Source organism: Bos indicus, chromosome 1 (assembly GCF_029378745.1).
Source record: "Bos indicus isolate NIAB-ARS_2022 breed Sahiwal x Tharparkar chromosome 1, NIAB-ARS_B.indTharparkar_mat_pri_1.0, whole genome shotgun sequence".
Taxonomy (NCBI): Eukaryota; Metazoa; Chordata; class Mammalia; order Artiodactyla; family Bovidae; genus Bos; species Bos indicus.
Genome location: NC_091760.1, coordinates 131149593 through 131167861, shown reverse-complemented (window position 1 = coordinate 131167861; position 18269 = coordinate 131149593). Strand labels below are relative to the sequence as shown.

Sequence of the window (18269 nt, the reverse complement as noted above, 5' to 3'; positions counted from 1 at the left end):
AAAAAGTTGGCTTAAAGCTCAACATTCAGAAAACTAAGATCATGGTATCCGGTCCCATCACTTAATGGCAAATAGATGGGGAAACAATGGAAACAGTGGCTGACTTTATTTTTCTGGGCTCCAAAATCACTGCAGATGGTTATTGCAGCCATGAAATTAAAAGACACTTACTCCTTGGAAGGAAAGTTATGATCAACCTAGATAGCATATTAAAAAGCAGAGACATTACTTTGTCAACAAAGGTCCGTTTAGTCAAGGCTTGGTTTTTCCAGTAGTCATGTATAGATGTGAGAGTTGGACTGTGAAGAAAGCTGAGTGCCAAAGAATTGATGCTTTTGAACCGTGGTGTTGGAGAAGACTCTTGAGAGTCCCTTGGTCTCCAAGGAGATCCAACCAGTCCATCCTAAAGGAGATCAGTCCTGGGTGTTCATTGGAAGGACTGATGTTGAAGCTGAAACTCCAATACTTTGGCCACCTGATGCGAAGAGCTGACTCATTGGAAAAGACCCTGATGCTGGGAAAGATTGAGGGCAGGAGGAGAAGGAAACGACAGAGGATGAGGTGGTTGGATGGCATCACCAACTCAATGAACATGGGTTTGGGTGCACTCCGGGAGTTGGTGATGGACAGGGAGGCCTGGCGTGCTTCGATTCATGGGATCACAAAGAGTTGGACACGACTGAGTGACTGAACTGACTGACTGACTGACTGACTGACAAAATGCATATGTTGAAATCCTAATCCTAATGGGATGGTATTTGAAGGTGAGGCTTTAGGAGGTAATTAGGTTATGAGGGTGATGCCTTCCTGAATGGGATTACTCCCCTTATAAGTAGAGGCCAGAGAGCTAGCTAGCTCTCTTTCTGCTGTGTGCCATTCTAAAATATGTGTGTTGGACTTCCCAGTGGTTGGGACTCTGCGCTTCCAAAGGAGGGGACATGGGTTCAATCCCTGGTTGGGGAGTTAAGATCCCACATGCCTCAGGGCCGAAAAATAATGATAAAAATTGTGTGAACATCTGAAGTCCTAATTCTAAATGGCCTCTGAATTCTCTAAACTTTGCAAATATTTATCTCAAAGATTGTGTATTTGGGGATGCTATCATATCCATATTTATTTTAATATAAAAGTGTTTCAAAATCTTAACCATCAGAGATCTAAAATTCTTCTTTGTTGACAGGGGGTGATGCTATTGGATTTCAGAAAATTTGGCTAAATTGAAATAAGCCAATCTTGTATTTTCAGTTTCAAAATCAGGGCAATTTCCCCTTTTCTGACTTGGTGTACTTCAAATCCTAAGGATACTTCAAATCCTAAGACATGAGAACATGCAGCTACAAATTATGATCATTTACCTACCATTTTACAAGCTGGGGCTGGGAATTATTTAGAAGTGGTGCTCGGGATGCTGGTCCTAGGCTCTGAACTGCAGAATGACATCGGGGTTGACACCTGTTGAGAAGCTGGTGACATTGTTCACATGGCAGAGAATGGCTTTCACTCAAGCTCAGCTTCTAATCAGCTGCCAGGAAATGTTCATCAAAGGCTTTTTTCAATCTCTGATGCTTAAAATTTTATTTTTTACTCTTCTGTCAGCAATGCAACTATGATGAGCCTACCTGTAGTTTTCTTTGCACTTAACTACATGAATTCCTTTTGGGAATTACATAAGTAATTCCTACATAAGTACATAAGTACGTTTTTACTAAAAGAAAGAAATCCATAGAGGGGTTTTCACTTTTAAGGAAAAAGGCAAAAAATTGAAAATAGCGTTCAGCATTTGTTTTCAGGGAGCTGTTACATAGGCAAAAATGGCAATGCCAAGCTCCTTTCCCAGGAACTACACCCAACATCCCAGCATCAAGACACCATAGCTTTGAACAGTGTCTATGAGCATCTCTGCTTTATCTCAGTTTATTTGGGCATCCATTAGCACCAAAGTAACTGATATTTCGCTTCATAGCATTTCAGCTTATGAAAGGGTTCATAGGAATGCTCTACTTTCAGATAGTGGGGAAACCCATATTGCTTCTGTTCCATTTTCTCTCTCTCATCTGGAAACTCGGGTGATAGGAATGTTAGACATGTGAATATGCCCCACATATCTTTCTGATGCTAGTTTCTCTTTTTCTCTCCATTTTCCCCCCTGTGCTTTAGCGTCAATGTATTCTTTTGACTTGTCTTCAAGTTCATTCATTTTGTGCTCAACAGTGTTCAATCTACTGTTAAACTTATCCAATGAGTTCTTGGTTTCAGTTCTTATACTTTTTAAGTTCTAGAGAGTTCATTTGATTTTTATTACTTTGGATTCTTTTTTTTTTTTTTTTTGGTAGATTCCACTTATCTGGTGGCATTTTTATCCATCTATTTTATTAATAACTTTTCCTCCACATTACTCAATATATTAATCTAAGGGCAATATTATGAGTTTTTTAAAGTATAGTTTACACTTGAAAGGCATGGATTTGAACTATACTGGTCTACTTATACATGAATTATTTTCAATAAATATACAGTTGGCCCTCGGTAGCTGTGGGTTCTGCATCTACAGGTTCAACCTACTGTGAATTTCAGACTTAACACATACGCAGAAGTTCGTTAAATCCACGGATGTGGAACCAACAGATGTTAGAGGGCCGACCATGGAGCTTGGATTATCCATGGATTTGCGTATCTGTATCAAGTCCTAGAACCAATCCCCTGTGTATACTGGGGGATGACTGTGTAACACACATACAGTGAAATGTGAAAAGTGTTGTTATTGTTCAGTCACAAGTTGTGCCTGACTCTTCACGATCCCCGTGGACTGAAGCACACAAGGCCCCTCTATCCTTCACTATCTCCCAGAGTTTGTGAAAAGTGTACTAATCATTAATGCTCAGCTTGTTGAACTTTCACGTTAGTGTATATCCTTGTAACCACCACCCAGATCGAGATACATAACATTTCCAGCTCTTCTTTCCCACCCACGCAGTTCTCATTCCTCTCCCCCAAGAGAAAACCACTATTCTGATTCCAATCACCATTGATTAGTTTTACTTTTTACTGGACTTAGTATATGTTATCTTTTGCATCTGACTTCTTTCACTTAATAAAATGTCTGTGAGATTCATTTCTGTTTGTGTATCATTCTTAGTTATTGCAGTAGAATATTCCATTATATGAATAAACTATGATTTATTTATTCATCCTGTAGTTAATAAACATTTGGATTGTCTCCACTTTGGGGGCTATTATGACTAAAACTGCTATAAATATTCTTAAATGTGTCTTTTGGTGAATATACTAATTTGTCTTTAGATATATACCTAGGAGTATTAATAAAAAATTTGAGTCCAAAGGTAGCTGTATGTTTAGTTTTAGGAGAGTCTACTAAATAGTTTTGCAAAGCCAATTTTGTCAGTTATCAGTTTATTACCTCCAGGCCCGTTCTCAGTTACCTGCCCTGTTCTAACGGAGCTGGGCCCTGCCAGCATTTCTCCCTTGCCATCCAGTACAGTGTCAAGGTTTGTCAGTAGGGAGCAATGGCAGCCACCGTAGGAGAAAGAGGCTTCTCTTCTGGTTCTGATGTCTTCCTCGGCAGGTTCCTGCAGCATGTGGCAGTCAGAAACACAAAGCATATCTCCATGTGCAGCTTCCTCCAAAACCTCAGAGGTTGACTTTCCAATGTATTATTCCTGTGGGAAAATTTCCAGCTGTTTCCACAGTGTGACTCCCTTCCATGGATGACTTCCCTCAGCACCAAGAGGAAAATGCTTTCCAGTAAATTCCATCTGCATGGACCTTGAACAAAGGGCCTGCCTTGTCTTTGAGACTGGCCGTTCTTCATCATCCCGTGGGTCATGGCTACATAATCTCCAACAATGGAGATTCTCAGCCCTGGGGTAGAAGGTGAGGACTGGGACTCATTCAGCTTTGTTCCTCCTTTGGGTTCTCTGCCTCAGCCCTAGAGTCTACTCCTGACATCTGCTATAACTATATTCTTTAGGGTTATCTTTTCTCCTTACTAGGCAGTCTCCTCTTATCCTTAATAATTCTTTATATTAAAATGTATTATTTATTTTGGGGGCTGTGCTGGGTCTTCGTTGCTGTGAAGGCTTTTTCTAGATGTGGAGAGCGGGAGCTGCTCTCTCTCTAGTTGCAGTTCATGGGCTTCTCAGTGCAGTGGCTTATCTTGTTGCGGAACACAGGCTCAAGGCACACAGGCATCAGTAGATGTAGCACGTGGCCTCATAGTTGCAGCTTCTGGGCTCTAGAGCACAGGCTCAAAAGTCGTGGTGCAGGGGCTTAGTTGCACTGCAGCATGTGGGATCTTCCCCCATCAGGGATCGAACCTGTGTCTCCTGCATTGGCAGGCAGATTCTTCACTGCTGAGCCACCAAGGAAGCCCCTTAATAATTCTTCACAGTAAAATTTCCTGTCCAAAGTACTGTGTAGTTTTTGTATCCTTAGTGTGCTCTGGCAGATACATGGATTTTACACTTCCACCAGCAGTGCATGAGAGTTCCAGTTCTTCCACTCATTATTATAAAGTTCCGTCTACTGATTCCAATAGCTGAATGATTTGTGTGTCTGTTGTCTATTTTTTTTTCTGTTGTTTATCAATTATATATTCATGCTTCTTCACAGGACTAGTTATGTTTTCCTATGGAAAAAAAAAGTGAAAGTTGATCGCTCAGTCATGTCCAACTCTTTGCAATCCCACAGACTGTAGCCTACCCGGCTCCTCTGTCCATGGAATTCTCTGTGCAAGAATACTGGAGTGGGTTGCCATTTCCTTCTCCAGGGGATCTTCCCTACCAGGGATCGAACCTGGGTCTCCAGCACTGCAGGCAGATTCTTTTTTTTACCAACTGAGGAAGCCCCCAGTTTTCCTATACACAGACTCTTATTGCACGTAAGAGGTAAAGAGACCCCAGATTAGGTCATTGGTCCCACAGAGCCTACCCTCTTTCCTCTCTTAAGCAGGTGAGGTTGAGGCGTGATCATCTCAATCCACTGAAGGATCGAGCTAGGTTGCAACTGGGTTTTAGTTTTTGCAAGACTCACCCTATCTCTGGTTTACCCCTATTTCCCATGTGTGGTTTTTGATTGAGAGCCTTGAAGATCTGTCTCCTAAGACGGAAGGCTGTAAAGAGTCAGCTCCGCCCTTCAGAAGTTCCCAACCCTGGAACTTGCCTGGTGGTCCCATGGTGAAGCATCTGTCTTGCAGTGCAGGAGGTACGGGTTTGATTCCTGGTTGGGTAACTGGGATCCCACATGCTCTGGGACAACTAAGCCTGTGCCACAACCACAGAGCCTGTGCACCCGGCAAAAGCCCCTCGTGCCACAACTAAGACCTGATGCAGCCAAACAAATAAATAAATACATTTTTTAAAAAAGACATTCTCTTAAGGAAAAAAAAAATTCCCAACCCAGCTGTCTGGATGCTGTCCCCATGGAGTTTCAAAATCTGGCAAATCTCAGGAGGAGGCAGGAACTGGGCTTGGTTTTGAGGCAGGCCGTTCCTTCTTGGGAAAGCTTTATTTTCTAAGCCCTGCGGTACTTTGGAAGATTTCAGTCTTTTAGATGCATTTTCAGGCCCAGAACTCAGCCAACGTCATGTGGAGAAAATTGGTCACTTTTTTAAGGCCCCCTGTTTCCAGTTTCTCATTCTAATACCAAGTAGCCCCTAAAAACTTTACTGGTTTCTCTTTATTCCATTAGAAGTCTTCCTTCTGGGCAAAGACTGATCATCAGCCGGTGCCCCCAATTAGCAAATGTCCTTCGGGAGGGGAGAGGGCACAGCTGGAGAGCCTCATCTCATTTTGTTGCTGAAGAACTGGCCTGCCACAACCTACACATCCTACCTAGAAGAGGAAATCACCTGAGGGCGATACCTTCCTCCATGGGGTTATCCCTCTTACAAGTAGAGGCCGGAGAGCTAGCTAGCTCTCTTTCTGCCACGTGCCATTCTAAAATTTGTGTGTTGGACTTCTCTGGTGGTCCAGTGGTTGGGACCCTGTGCTTCCAAAGCAGAAACTCAGAACCCTTTTCAGATTATTTTCCCCAGCATGTGTTTCAAAATCTTGGTGTAGAATTTTCTTTTTTGACTAACTTTTATCATGTTACTACCCTGAGGCTCCAGGAGTCAAAATATGGTTCAATGGTTTTCAAACCGTAGGTCACAACCCATTTGTGGAGCATGAAATCAATTCAGTAGCTCTTGCTAGCATTTGCTCACCAAACAGAATGGAATAGATCAGAGTGCATGGCACATAGTAATAGTAAGTACTGTTTCACAAAATTTTTGTTTCATGTGTGTGTGTCTGTTCTGGTTTGCAATGTCAAACCTCTTTGTTCCTATGGGTTGCAGGCCAAAATGTTTAAAAATCGCTAGACTTTAAGTAGAGGAAGCACCAAGGGAAGAAAAATAAATGATCAGAGTGTGGACAACTTTGGGGAGAAGTTTGGCCTTGAGTGGGAAGTTGACTGATCACAAGCTGCTCTTCTGGCTCCAGAAAACAAGAGGGACCCCATGTGAAGGATGGACAACAAGCATCAGTAAGCATAAGCATCAAAGAAGAAAGTCTTGGGAGGCCTCCCCAAATGCGGCTGAGGCAGGTGTGGTCGGTGCAGAGCAGGTAGCAGAGAGAGGTAAAGATGAGAGATGGCTGAACCTGGGCTGGGAAAGACCGTGGCAACCCTGAGAGAAGACTCTGTGTAGCTCTTGGCGTCAGATCATGGGCGGCCCAGGGGAAGAAAGGCCTTGTACTTGGCAGAGAAGAAAGGTCAGCTAAGGGGAAGAACAGGCCTGGGGGTGGGGTGAAGCCCTTCTACTAAGCCATGATTGGCACTCCAGGGTCAGCAAGAGATTAATTTGGGCCACAGGCCTGAAGGGACTAGGGCTGGGATGAGTGCTAGTGTTTTCTTCACCTCTGCCCTGCTTTCCAAACACACATACACACACGCACGCACACACACACACACACACACACACCTGACCAATTGACCTGCCACCAAGGCCACCAGACACCAGAGAAAGAGTGGAGGCTCTGTGGGCGGAAGGCCCTGACACTTGGTCCACTGACTGGGTGGGATTGGGCTTGTGGTCTTCTTATGTCTAAAGCAGGGCAGGTAAGGCCTTCTGCCCTGGGCCCTGGGAGGCGTGAAAGTCATCTCTGTGCCTGTGTGAGGCACTCTGTGTGCTCCAGAGCCCGGTGCTGCTGGAACCCCCAGGGGCTGCTCTGGGCAGAGTTCTGGAGGAAGGTTGTGCCACAGTGACTTACTTGGCTGGTTCCAGGTCCTGAAGTCTGCAGCCCTCCTCCTCCAGGTTTGCTTTCTGAACCCCAAGACACCAGCTTGGGTCTGCTGTGAGACCTGGCGCTCAGCAAGGCTCAGGCAGAGGCAGACACAGGACGCGCTGTGGCCCATCAGGCATGTTTGCTCTTGTCGCTGAGCAGGGAAGTTCTACTCTGGGTCACAGCTCTGATCTCTGTCCTATTTCAGGAACTATCTCCTGGCCCCATGGCTGGCCTTAGACCTCAGTGCCTGAAACTTGGGCTTGAGCCCTGCCTGGGTTCTTGGACAGGAGCCTAGCCTTCTATCATGCCCCAACCACACTTGATTGGCCATAAGGTTCTGCTGGAGTTTGGGCAAAGACTTCAACTCAGACATACCTCAGTCTATAAGGTTTTCTCCCTCCCTTCTCAGCCTAGCTGATTGGTCTTTGTCCATCAAGCCCGGGTTTCGTCATCACCTCTCACAGAAAATCTGCCCTGGGTGCTTGCCCCTCCTCTGGGCTCCGTCAGCCGCAACGCCTCTCAATTCCATAACATCTCCCCCTCTGCTGGCAATTGGAGGTAGGATTATGCATTGCATTGGCACATAGTAGGTGCTATGCTGTGCAGTGCTTAGTCGCTCAGTCATGTCTGACTCTTTGTGACCCCATGGACTGTAGCCTGTAGGGCTCCTCTGTCCATAGGGATTCTCTAGGCAAGAATACTGAAGTGGATTGCCATGCCCTCCCCCAGAGGATCTTCCCAAGCCAGGGATCAAACCCAGGTCTCCCACATTGCAGGAGACATGCCTGAGCCACCAGGGAAGCCCACATAGTAGGTATACTGACAGTATTTACTGAATGAATGAACCGTCAACCCCAGGCCTCACTTTTCTGCTCAGTGACCTTATTCTTTAAAGCTCCTATTTGCTAGCAGCTGTTTGCTTTATTTCAGGGCTCAAAAAGCAGAGGAGGCAGCCCAAGAGGGACAAGTGCCCTGTTGTAAGACTCCAGTGTCAACCTGTAGTGTCTAATCTCACGCTTACAGAAACCCAGGTACTTGTGTGTTAGTACTAACTGGTTAGGTTCCATTTTAAAGGGAAACAGGTTATTAAATATTTGTGTATGAAAGTGGTACAAAGACAAACCTTTGAGGGACTTTCCTGGTGGTCCAGTGGCTAAGACTCCACATTCCCATTGCAGGGGCCCCAGGTTTGATCCCTGGTCAGGGAACTAGATCCCACACGCTGCAACTAGAAGTTCTCCTGCCTCAACTAGGAATTCTCCTGCCTCAACTAGGAATTCTCCTGCCTCAACAAAGATCAAAGATCCCACGTGCTGTGACTAAGACCTGGTGCAACCAAATAAAGAAATACAAATAAAATAAATATTTAAATATAAAAAATTTTTAAAAAGACAAACCTTTGACTCCTTTGCAAACCAGGACACACAGACCCTTGCCTTCTCCCCCAAGGCCTGTGGTATATGGAAGGGGCAGGGGAAGAGGCAGGTCCCAGAGCAAGACTAGACTGTCAAGACGAACAGCTGTCCCTCAAGCCCCCTCCTCAATCGGGTCTTTCATTCCCTCCCAAGACGCAATAGTCTGGATGGGATTCAAACCCTCCCCCACTGCCATGGAGAGTCAGGGGATCCGCAGGGCCTTCAGGACAGCAGGTGGGGGTGGGTGCAGGGGACACAACAGCTCTCACCAAATGATGGCTTGGGTACCTGGGTGCCAACTGAAACCTGTGTCAGACCCTGTGCCACAGTACCGCATGAAGGACTCAGGGTAGCGAAGGCCTGGGGTGGTGAGTGAAGCTTTGAAAATAATAAGAGGATGGGTTCCAGATGGGTTTATCAGATGTGTAAAGCTGGTTCCAAATTATCATTAAGGTCTGTCTACAAAAAGAACATCCTCAAAAATGATATTGATAGGAGACTTCACTGGTGGTCCAGGGGTTAAGACTTCACCTTCCAATGCAGATGGTGTGGGTTCGATCCCTGGTTGGGGAGCTAAGATCTCACATGCCTCAAGAACAAAAATAGAATAAAAACATAAAACAGAAGCAGTATGGTAACAAATTCAATAAAGACTTTAAAAACGGTCCACATTAAAAAAAATCTTTTAATAAAGGACACTGGTAATCGAAACTACAGTGAGATACCACTCCCCCATCCCCACTACTAGGATGACTATAATCAAAAAGACAGATGATAACAATTGCTGGTGAGGCTGTGAAGATGTGGAACACTCATACATGGTTGGTCGAATGTAAAATAGCAGCTGCTTTGGAAACCAGTTTGGGGGTTCCTCAAAATGTCAAATGTAGCATATGATCCACAATTCTACTCCTAGGTATATACTCAAGAGAAATGAAAACATAAGTTCATACAAAGACTTGTACATGAATGTTCATAGCAGTTTTATTCATAATAGCCCCAAAGTACAAACCGTCTAACTGTCCATCAGCTGATCAAAGATAAAATGTAGTGTGTCCACACAACCCAATGCTATTCAATCACAAAAGGGAATGAAGCATTGCTACATGCTGCAACGTTGATGAACCTTGAAAAAATCCTGTGAAGTGAAGGAAGCTGGGTCACAAAAGACCACATGTATGATTCCACTTTCATGAAATGTCCTGAGTAGGCAAATCCATAGAGACAGAAAGTAGATTAGTGGTTTCCAGCGGCCGGTAGGAGGAGGGAATGGGGAGTAACTGTAAATGGGTTCTTTTCTTCTTCTACTTTTTTTTTTTTTTTAAAGGGGAGGTGGTGTTATGAAAATGATCTGGAACTAGGTAATGGTGATGGTTGCACAACTTTGTGAATAAATTAAAAACTACTGTATTGACCACTTTAAAAGCTGGGATTTTTTGGTGTGTGAATTATATCTCAGTTTTTAAAATCAGGGGAAAATGACGCCGATGGAGAGGAGTCAGCGGAACTGAAAAAATGAAATGGATCGCGAGTGTCGCCTGTCCCCGTCCGTCGCCTCCGTCTGAACGAACTTTAGGCTCAAGAACCGGCACCGAGAGGGCCTTCGGGAAACGACGCTGGAGACTGGATCTAGGAAGAAACATGGCCCAGGATTCGAAGGGCATGCAGTTAAGGTGGCGGCCTGGGATCGCCTAGGACAGGGGAGGGGTCTGTAGGCTCCGAAGTTGGCCGGGCGGGAGCGGAGATTTAAAGGCTGGAGCGCGGAGGCTCTTAAAGAGGCCCGGGCGAATTCCCACTCGGCGTCCACCTTAAAGCCAGCTCCCAGGAGCCAGTGGTCGGACCCCGGTAAGTGCGCGGGGCCGCGGGGGAGGCCCGGTACGCGCGCCCTGCTGGGTCCCGGGAGCTCGGGGCAGGTGGCACAAACCTCGTGAGCCGTGCTTCCTGGGAGTCTGGGGCCCGCGGGGGTGGCAGGGTCGCGGCGCCGGGCCCGGCCCCCCCAGCGCCCACTGAGGCGGCGCTCTATTTTTAGCAGGCGCTGTTGCAATATAAGGAATGCGCGGCTCGCCAGGCGGTAGGCTGGGGCGCGCGCGGGCTGCGCGGTCGCTTTAAGGAGGCGCCGGGGCGGGGACCGGCCGAAGCGGCCGGCAGGCCGCGGGCCCAAAGCCGTCAGTCCGGCCGCCGCGGGGCCCGGAGGGCGCGGCGCTGTCTTCTGGTTGGCGCGGGCATGGAGGAGGTGGCCTGAGGCAGGAGCCAAGCTGGGCTGGAGTGCGCGGTGAGAGGTCGGGGCTGGCTGGGAGGGAGGGGACCGGCCGGGCGCTTTGTTCCGGGCGGGAGGTGTGGCCGCCCCGGGCCGGGCCGGAGGACGGCGCTTGGGGACTGGCCTTTTTCCCCCATCGCAGGCTCCAGCGTAACGGTGTGCGATCGAGAAGTCGGCGAAGATCGGGACCCCAGTGAGATGGGCCTGCTCACCACCTAAAAAGCCCCTTTCATGGTAACCGGCCTTGGGTTGCTTTTTCCTCTGGCGAGAACCCGCGGGGAGTGGGCGGCGGGTCTCGAGTGGGATGGGGAAGGGTTGGTGGTGGCTCTTTATATTTTTAGAAGGGCGTTAACGAGGGCAGGGATCTGCCGAAAGAGTTGTCAAATTAGTCTGAATGATAAAAAGCAGGCTGCTGCATTAACAGTCTTTTGCGGCGCCACGGGGCTTGGGGCTCTGGTCACTACCAGGGGCCCCGGCTCATTCATTGAATGGGACCTGCAGGGGCGCCCACTGAGTGTGGGGCACAGTGCCAGATCCTGTGCCGCGGGGAAGGTAGGGGTGCAAAGTGAACCCTGTGTGTCGGTTCTGGGATCAGGGGAGCACAGGGGCTGTGGGAACAGACAGCGTGGAGGGTCAGGGAAGGCCTCCTAAAGGAGGTGATGCATGGCGGAGCATGGGCACTGGACACCCAGATAGACTCTGTGGCTGGAGCTGAGGTCTGTGCTGGCTGGGGCCAGAGGCCAGTCTGGAGAGGCAGACAAGGGCCACTTCATGCGGGCCCTGATCCCTGAGCTCTAGGATTGTCCCTCCTTACCGCCCCGACCCCCACCCTCACCCCCACCCCAAGCCCCTACTCCTAGTAAACCTCTTTGGGCTAGAATGGTTCTTGCCCCTCCAAGACTCACACTGTGTGCTGGACCTGACCAGAGAGTGTAACTGACAAGGCTCAGAACTGTAGCCTCAAAAGAGTGATCTTCCTCACAGCAGGAATGATGAAGAAATCTGACCAAAAAGCCCTGAAGCTCCACTGTAATAATAGCTGCCAGCAGGGCTTTCACAGACCAGGCACTTGACGTGTATATGCTTGCTCATCATTTGACGAGACTCCAGAAGGGTCTTCTTATTACCCCCATGCAGATGGGGAACAGGGGCTAGAAAGAGTCAGTAACTTGCCCAAGATCCTATCTAGGGTCCATGTTGACCCTCAGCTCTCCAGCTCCTCTGGGGAGGGTCTGGCTGCCCTGGCTTCATGGCTCCAGGTGCAGCCTGTGTTAGGCTTTGACTCGGTTGCCTTTCACTGCTTGGTTCAAGTGTGGGGTGGTGAGCTGCTGGTATTAATAACTGACATGTGTCAGGGGCTTTGCAGCAAACAAAGCATTTTCACCATGACAATTCTTAGAGTTGCTCCTACTTCTCTTCCCGGGAAAGAAACTTGAGCTGGCCAACATTTTTGAAAATCTCCCAATTTCCTATAAATCTCATTTCCCTGCTGACTAGGGGACTGAAAATGTTTTGGGTCATGATTTTGACCCTCAGTCTCTTCTCATTCCTAGCAGCTAGTTAGCTTCTCTGTCTGTGGATTAGGGTGTAGTTTGTCCTTTCTCTGCTAGGTCAGGAGGTTTGAAGCTTTGATGCTCTGGAGTTTTGCAAGCTACAGGGTCTGCCAGCCTCTATGGGGGTGGGGTGGGTGTTGTGTAAGCCAGGAGCTCTAGCAGAAACCGCCCCTTACCCCTCTACTTCAGTGTTTCCTTATGGGAGGGGGGCGGTCAAGGCCCTCTGCTGAACACTGGTGAGGCAAGTGACAGTTGTTGGGCTGCCAGCTCCGTGTGTATTTGCCACTACTTATGTTTTCACTTGCCTAAGATATCTTTGTGACAGGTATAACTTTCATTAGCTCTAACCACAGGTATTTCACACTTTCGGTTGATCTGAGTTGTTTAGAGAGAGACAAGTCCATTATCCCTGGGGTTGGCTCCTGAGCTTGAGTGATCACGTGGAACCAGGGAAGACTTCTGGGCTCTGATGGACTGAACCAGTTCCTGGAGTGTCTGGGTTTAATATCAGCGCGATTCACAAGTTGACCAGCCTGCTGGATCAAGTAACTTCTTGGGGAAATATGACCTCCATTTTATATTTCACATCTGGTGTCATCACTGTCTCCCAATGAAATGCCCCAAAAGGAGCATGCCTCCCTGGAAGCACTTGGAAACATACCTGCTCATGAATATCATGTAGTTTTCACAAAACACACGCGTGTGAACTATATGGGAACACATTCTTGTGCAAAGTTGGGATGTTCTTAAGTGTCCAAAAAAGTGTGCATTGAGTTCCAGAGGCTCCACACCTGCCAGGCCTGGGGCAGGTATCTAACTGGCTAGAAGGTATAGTTACCTTTGTATGGGGATGGGAGAAAAGAAGGATGCTTCTGCCTGCAAAGAGCAAAACCCAAGTAATACTGGATTAAGCAGAGTTTAGATCTCCCAAAGATGCTCTCAACCCTGGTGTTGTCTCTGTACAGGGATGGGATATTAGTGCCATTTCCAGCAAGTTCTTGCATAGCACAGGCAGCCAAGAAGGCTGAGTGTTCAGAGCAATGGTTTTTACCTTCTTGGGCCACTACCTCTTTAATATGCCAGTGAGACACCCAGAGAAACGTTGCTTGGATGTATGAAGTTAGGCATACAGTTTGGGAGATTTGTGGATCTCTGAAAATGAGCCCTGGATCCCAGGCTAGATCCCCTGCTTCACTACTGTTCACTGAGGACCTGCTCTGAGGCTCTGACCTCCCAGCCAGGCCAGCAGGCTGTCGTGGCGGAGCCGGACGGGCATAATTCTCAGCCATGAGAGGAAGTCCATGCCCTCAGCCAGCAGATCTGTCTTGTGGAACTCTGAGAGCGTAGTGCTGCCATCCCCTCTTCAGACAACAGAGGACGTTGTTAAGGCCAGGGGGACATCCACACTGCACTCCTTGGCGTCTGCTGTGCATCCCTTGGTGCCCATCTCTAGTCTTCCAGGTAGCATTCTTGCTGCCATAATGAGGCTGGTGCTGCATGTTCCACCTCCCCACCCCGGCCATCTACTGAGCCTCACCACTGAGCCCAGGGTCTGTTGCCTGCTGGCATGACAGTTTTCTGCAGCCATCCGCATTGTAAGGGCCATGAAGTAGCAGTGTGTATTTAGCTTTTAAATGTCCCTATCATTGTCCTTTCGTGTTTTTTAAAATATTTATTTATTTGGCCATTTTGGGTCTTCGCTGTGGCATGCAGGATCTTTAGTTGCGGTGTATGAACTCAGTTGCGGCATGTGAGATCTAGTTCCCTGACCAGGGAATGAACTTGGGTCCCCTGCGTTGGAAGGGCGGAGTCTCAGCCACTGGACCACCTCCTTTAGTATTTTTGATAGCTTTAGTCAGTGGAAACTGCTGATGGCCAGGTGGCCAAATGACAATGTGGGTTACCATTGGTTATGAGGTGACTTGCTCAGAGGGGCACATTTTCATCTACAGAGCTGGCATCTGGCCACCTAGATGGATAAAACATCGTGGTTTGGATGTGGGTTATGTTGCTAATAAGATTTTGGAGAATACAGGAAGGGATTTGGCTGTTCAGCATGTGGTAATAGAAGGAGGTGGCAGGGGATGGGAGTCCTGAGCTCTGATTCGGGCCCTCTCTGACCCTATCCACAGGGCCTTGGGAGCGTCCTGTGCTGCAGGGGCTCAGGCTCCATCTGTGACTTCTCTAGCCCGCCCTCAGGGTTGTCATGGGGATTAGATGAAATACACAGATGAGAACATGCTTGGGAGACCAGAAAGGGCGATAAGAACTAAGAGCATTATCAGTATTCAGGCAGCCTTTAGATAACAGAATCACAGACCAGGAAGGGGCCCCTGGAGCATATTTAGTCTCAATTCAGATCTAGGAGAGCATATTTCTCATAGTGGTGAGGTAAATGGTTTTTAGGCAGGACATATTTTAATAGTTACATATATACTTATTTATGTGTATTTTAAAAATAAAGGTATGACATCAAACCTATTTTTTTTAATGGCTATTTTGCTCAGATTAAGGCTAAATAAGGATTTTAAGTTAAAAACTATGCTAATTTTTAAGGTAAAGATTAAGCCAGTAATAGTTCAGTAGTAGACATTTTGGCCCAAATGGGCCCTTGAGTAGAGGCTGGGAAAATTTGTGTAGCCTTTGAGGAGCAGATCTTAGCTGGGCCCTTCTAGAGACAGGGAGGTTGCTGCCCCTCAAATCAGTTTACCCACTGGGGATTCACTCGTCCTTGCAAAGTTCTTTCCTTTCTCACCTTAACCTGTCCCACTGGATCTGTGCCATATGAACCTTGACAGTCATGCTTTTCTCCAGCACGAGCAGCCCTGCATTCTCCAACTGCTCCTCAGATGACGTGGCTTGAAGATAGTCTCTCTGGATGTCCACCCCCACTCCGGGCTGCACTGGACTAGAGGCTCTGCACTGGCCATCTCTAAGCCTCACAACAGTTTTGCTGTTTGCCCTTTACAGATGTGGAAACAGGGACTCAGAGTGGTAATCACCCCCATGGTCATGGCCTGAGAGGAGCAGAGCTTGGAAGGAGTCTCACCAAGGTCTGTTTGGTCCCGGAGGGCATGCTCCACCTCTTACACAGTGCTGCTCCCAGGACTGATAGATAACTTTGGTCATTCTGATGACACCTCCCTTCTCTCTCAGCGCTCATGGGGCATGGCTCATGGGGGTCTGGCCAGATATAGTCAGTGCTGTAGTGGAGTGGAGGCCTCATGGGGAGAGGGGACAGAGCAGTTCACACACAGGGATGCTGTGAAGCGACAGCAACCATGGAGGTGCAGGTACGGCTGGTTGACAAGAGAGGCAGAGGGACCCTAGATGGTGGCAGTTTTCCCCTAATTTCCATTAATCCTCTGGTCAACCAGGAAGCCCTCCATCATTTGCACACTTGACATATTATGTAATTTTCAAAGATATAAAAATACAAAGGATGATATATAACAAACACCATGTATCCAAAACCCAATTGAGCAGATGGGACCCTTCTGTCTGCCCTTGATCCCTTCCATGCTAGAGGGCTTCAGCACGTCCCTGCTCAGGAGACCTGGCTGGCTGGGCCTGCCCTCAGCCTCCGACTGACTTTCAGAGCCCCTCTCCCAAGTTTCCACGTCTTGGCTCTCTTAGCTCCATGTCCCCAACAAATTCAATGAATAACCACCTGGGTCTCCATCGAGGTTGTCAGTAGATATTTTTGCTGCCTGAACTCACACTGGGGAGAGATAAGTGTACGTCTTGGGATTTAACCTCTTTCAAAAAGTTCCTCCACCCACATACACACCTGCCTTGACCATCGTGGTTTCAGGCCAGACTGTGGCACATCATGTAGTCATAGCTGCCCAAACCAAACTGTGATTCAGATAGTAAATGTAAATATTTGGAAAAGAGAGGAAAAAAACAATTTTCTTATTCTAATTAGATGAAACAAACTTAACAGTTTGTTAAGCTGCTCATCTTCAAAACCTTGAGCAAAATGCATTTTATGTTCTAAAGTGCAGGACTGCTTTGAAGGAAGGAAGGTGGAGTCTGATATGGTACCTTTCTAACCCCTGACATGGCCTTGGGAAAAGAGCCTGATGCTGGGAAAGATTGAAGGCAGGAGGAGAAGGGGGCAACAGAGAATGAGATAGTTGGATGGTATCACAGACTCAGCGGACATGAGTTTGAGCAAACTCAGGGAGGTAGTGAAGGACAGGAAGCCTGGCGTGTTGCAGTTCATGGGGTCACGAAGAGTCAGACGTGAATAAGCGACTGAACAACATCACCGCCGCCTTGCCGCTCTCCCTTTCCTGGAAACAAGGCTCCCGTGTGCCTGGTCCTGGGTCCTCCTCTCTGCCAAGCGTCCCAGCTGCAGAGGGGGCAGCTCTCCATGACGACAGGAGATGGTTTCTCACCCAGCTCTGCAGGCTCCTTCTTCCATCCCAGCTGACTGAGCTGGAACCTGTAGCTTAGGCTTGAGTGACTTCCCTGATGGCTCAGATGGTAAAGCGTCTGTCTACAATGCGGGAGACCTGGGCTCAATCCCTGTGTCGGGAAGATGCCCTGGAGAAGGAAATGGCAACCCACTCCAGTACCCTTGCCTAGAAAATCCCATGGACAGAGGAGCCTGGTGTCCATGGGGTCGCAAAGAGTTGGACACGACTGAGCGACTTCACTTTCACTTAGGCTTGAGTTAAGAGAGTTAGCAAAGCACCACTTGTAAAGCTGTGCAGAAAAGATTTTAAAACCTTCTGGAAAAGCCCTGCATTCCCCAAGCAGATTGGCTTTTCAAGGAGTCACCACTGGGGACAGATTTCAATTAGTTTTGTGATAGAACACAGGGACCTGAGGTGGTCCCCAGGTTTTCTTTACTAAGTGGTGAGAATGAGTTGAAATGTTTTCTGTCCCTGAGTTGCCAACAATGGATAACACTGTCTGCATCCTTTCCCTTGACTTGATGGAGATGCTGCAGAAGCTGGCAAAGGCTAGGACCCCAAAGACCTCAGAAGGATCTGCTTTGTTGGGGTTTCTCTTGCAATAGAAATGGTCAGAAGCTGTGCCAATGAAGGCAGTTAAGTATATTCTAAAGCTGATAACTATTTGTTTATGCAAGAATACACATACATATGTTGATGGCCTACTTTTTAAAGAAAAGTTTTGGTTTAAAAAGAATCTGCTAAGTAATATTGCATTATATATATGTACCACAGCTTCTTTATCCATTCATCTGTTGATGGCCCTCTGGGTTGCTTCCGTGTTCTAGCTATTGTAAAAAGTGCTGCAATGAACATTGGGATACATGCATCTTTTTCAGTTATGGTCTTCTCATGGTATGTTACTCAGCCATAAAAAGGAATGCATTTGAGTCAGTTCTAATGAATGAGGTAGATGAAGTTAGAGCCTAAGAAGTAAGTCAGAAAGAGAAAAACAAATATGATGTTAATGCATGTATGTGGAATCTAAGAAGACGGTACTGATGAACCTATTTGCAGGGCAGCAATGGAGACTCAGACATAGAAAACAGACTTGTAGACCCAGTGGGGGGAAGAGAGAGTGGGACGAAGGGAAAGAGTAGCATGGAAACATATACATTACCATATGTTAATAGATAGGCACTGGGAATGTGCTGTATGATGCAGGTAACTTACACTAGTGCTCTGAGACAACGTAGAGGGATGGGATGGGGTGGGAGGTGGGAGGGAGGTTCTCGAGGGAGGGTCATATGTATACCTATGGCTGATTCATGTTGATGTATGGCAGAAACTGTAAGTTA

General features: G+C 47.4%; 1 protein-coding gene and 1 long non-coding RNA gene across 6 annotated transcripts in view; one reads left to right on the top strand and one right to left on the bottom strand.

The window, feature by feature from the left end:
• Positions 1-1767: 1767 nt before the first annotated feature.
• On the bottom strand, positions 1768-7496 carry LOC109559889 (uncharacterized). The gene is made up of 2 exons (XR_002180856.2): positions 7269-7496; positions 1768-4645 (listed from the first exon to the last, which is right to left on the bottom strand). It is a non-coding gene; the product is annotated as an uncharacterized lncRNA (long non-coding RNA).
• A 2911-nt stretch (positions 7497-10407) lies between these two features.
• Positions 10408-18269, top strand: part of MRAS (muscle RAS oncogene homolog) — a 66621-nt gene continuing 58759 nt past the window's right edge. Inside the window, exon 1 of one of the 5 annotated variants that reach the window (XM_019961927.2) lies at positions 10408-10543. The gene's annotated coding sequence lies outside the window, so the exon portion shown is untranslated. Of the gene's footprint in view, positions 10544-10832; positions 10971-11061; positions 11190-18269 lie in introns of those variants that run through there. The other 4 variants (XM_019961909.2, XM_070794232.1, XM_019961900.2 and 1 more) reach the window with 4 other exon arrangements.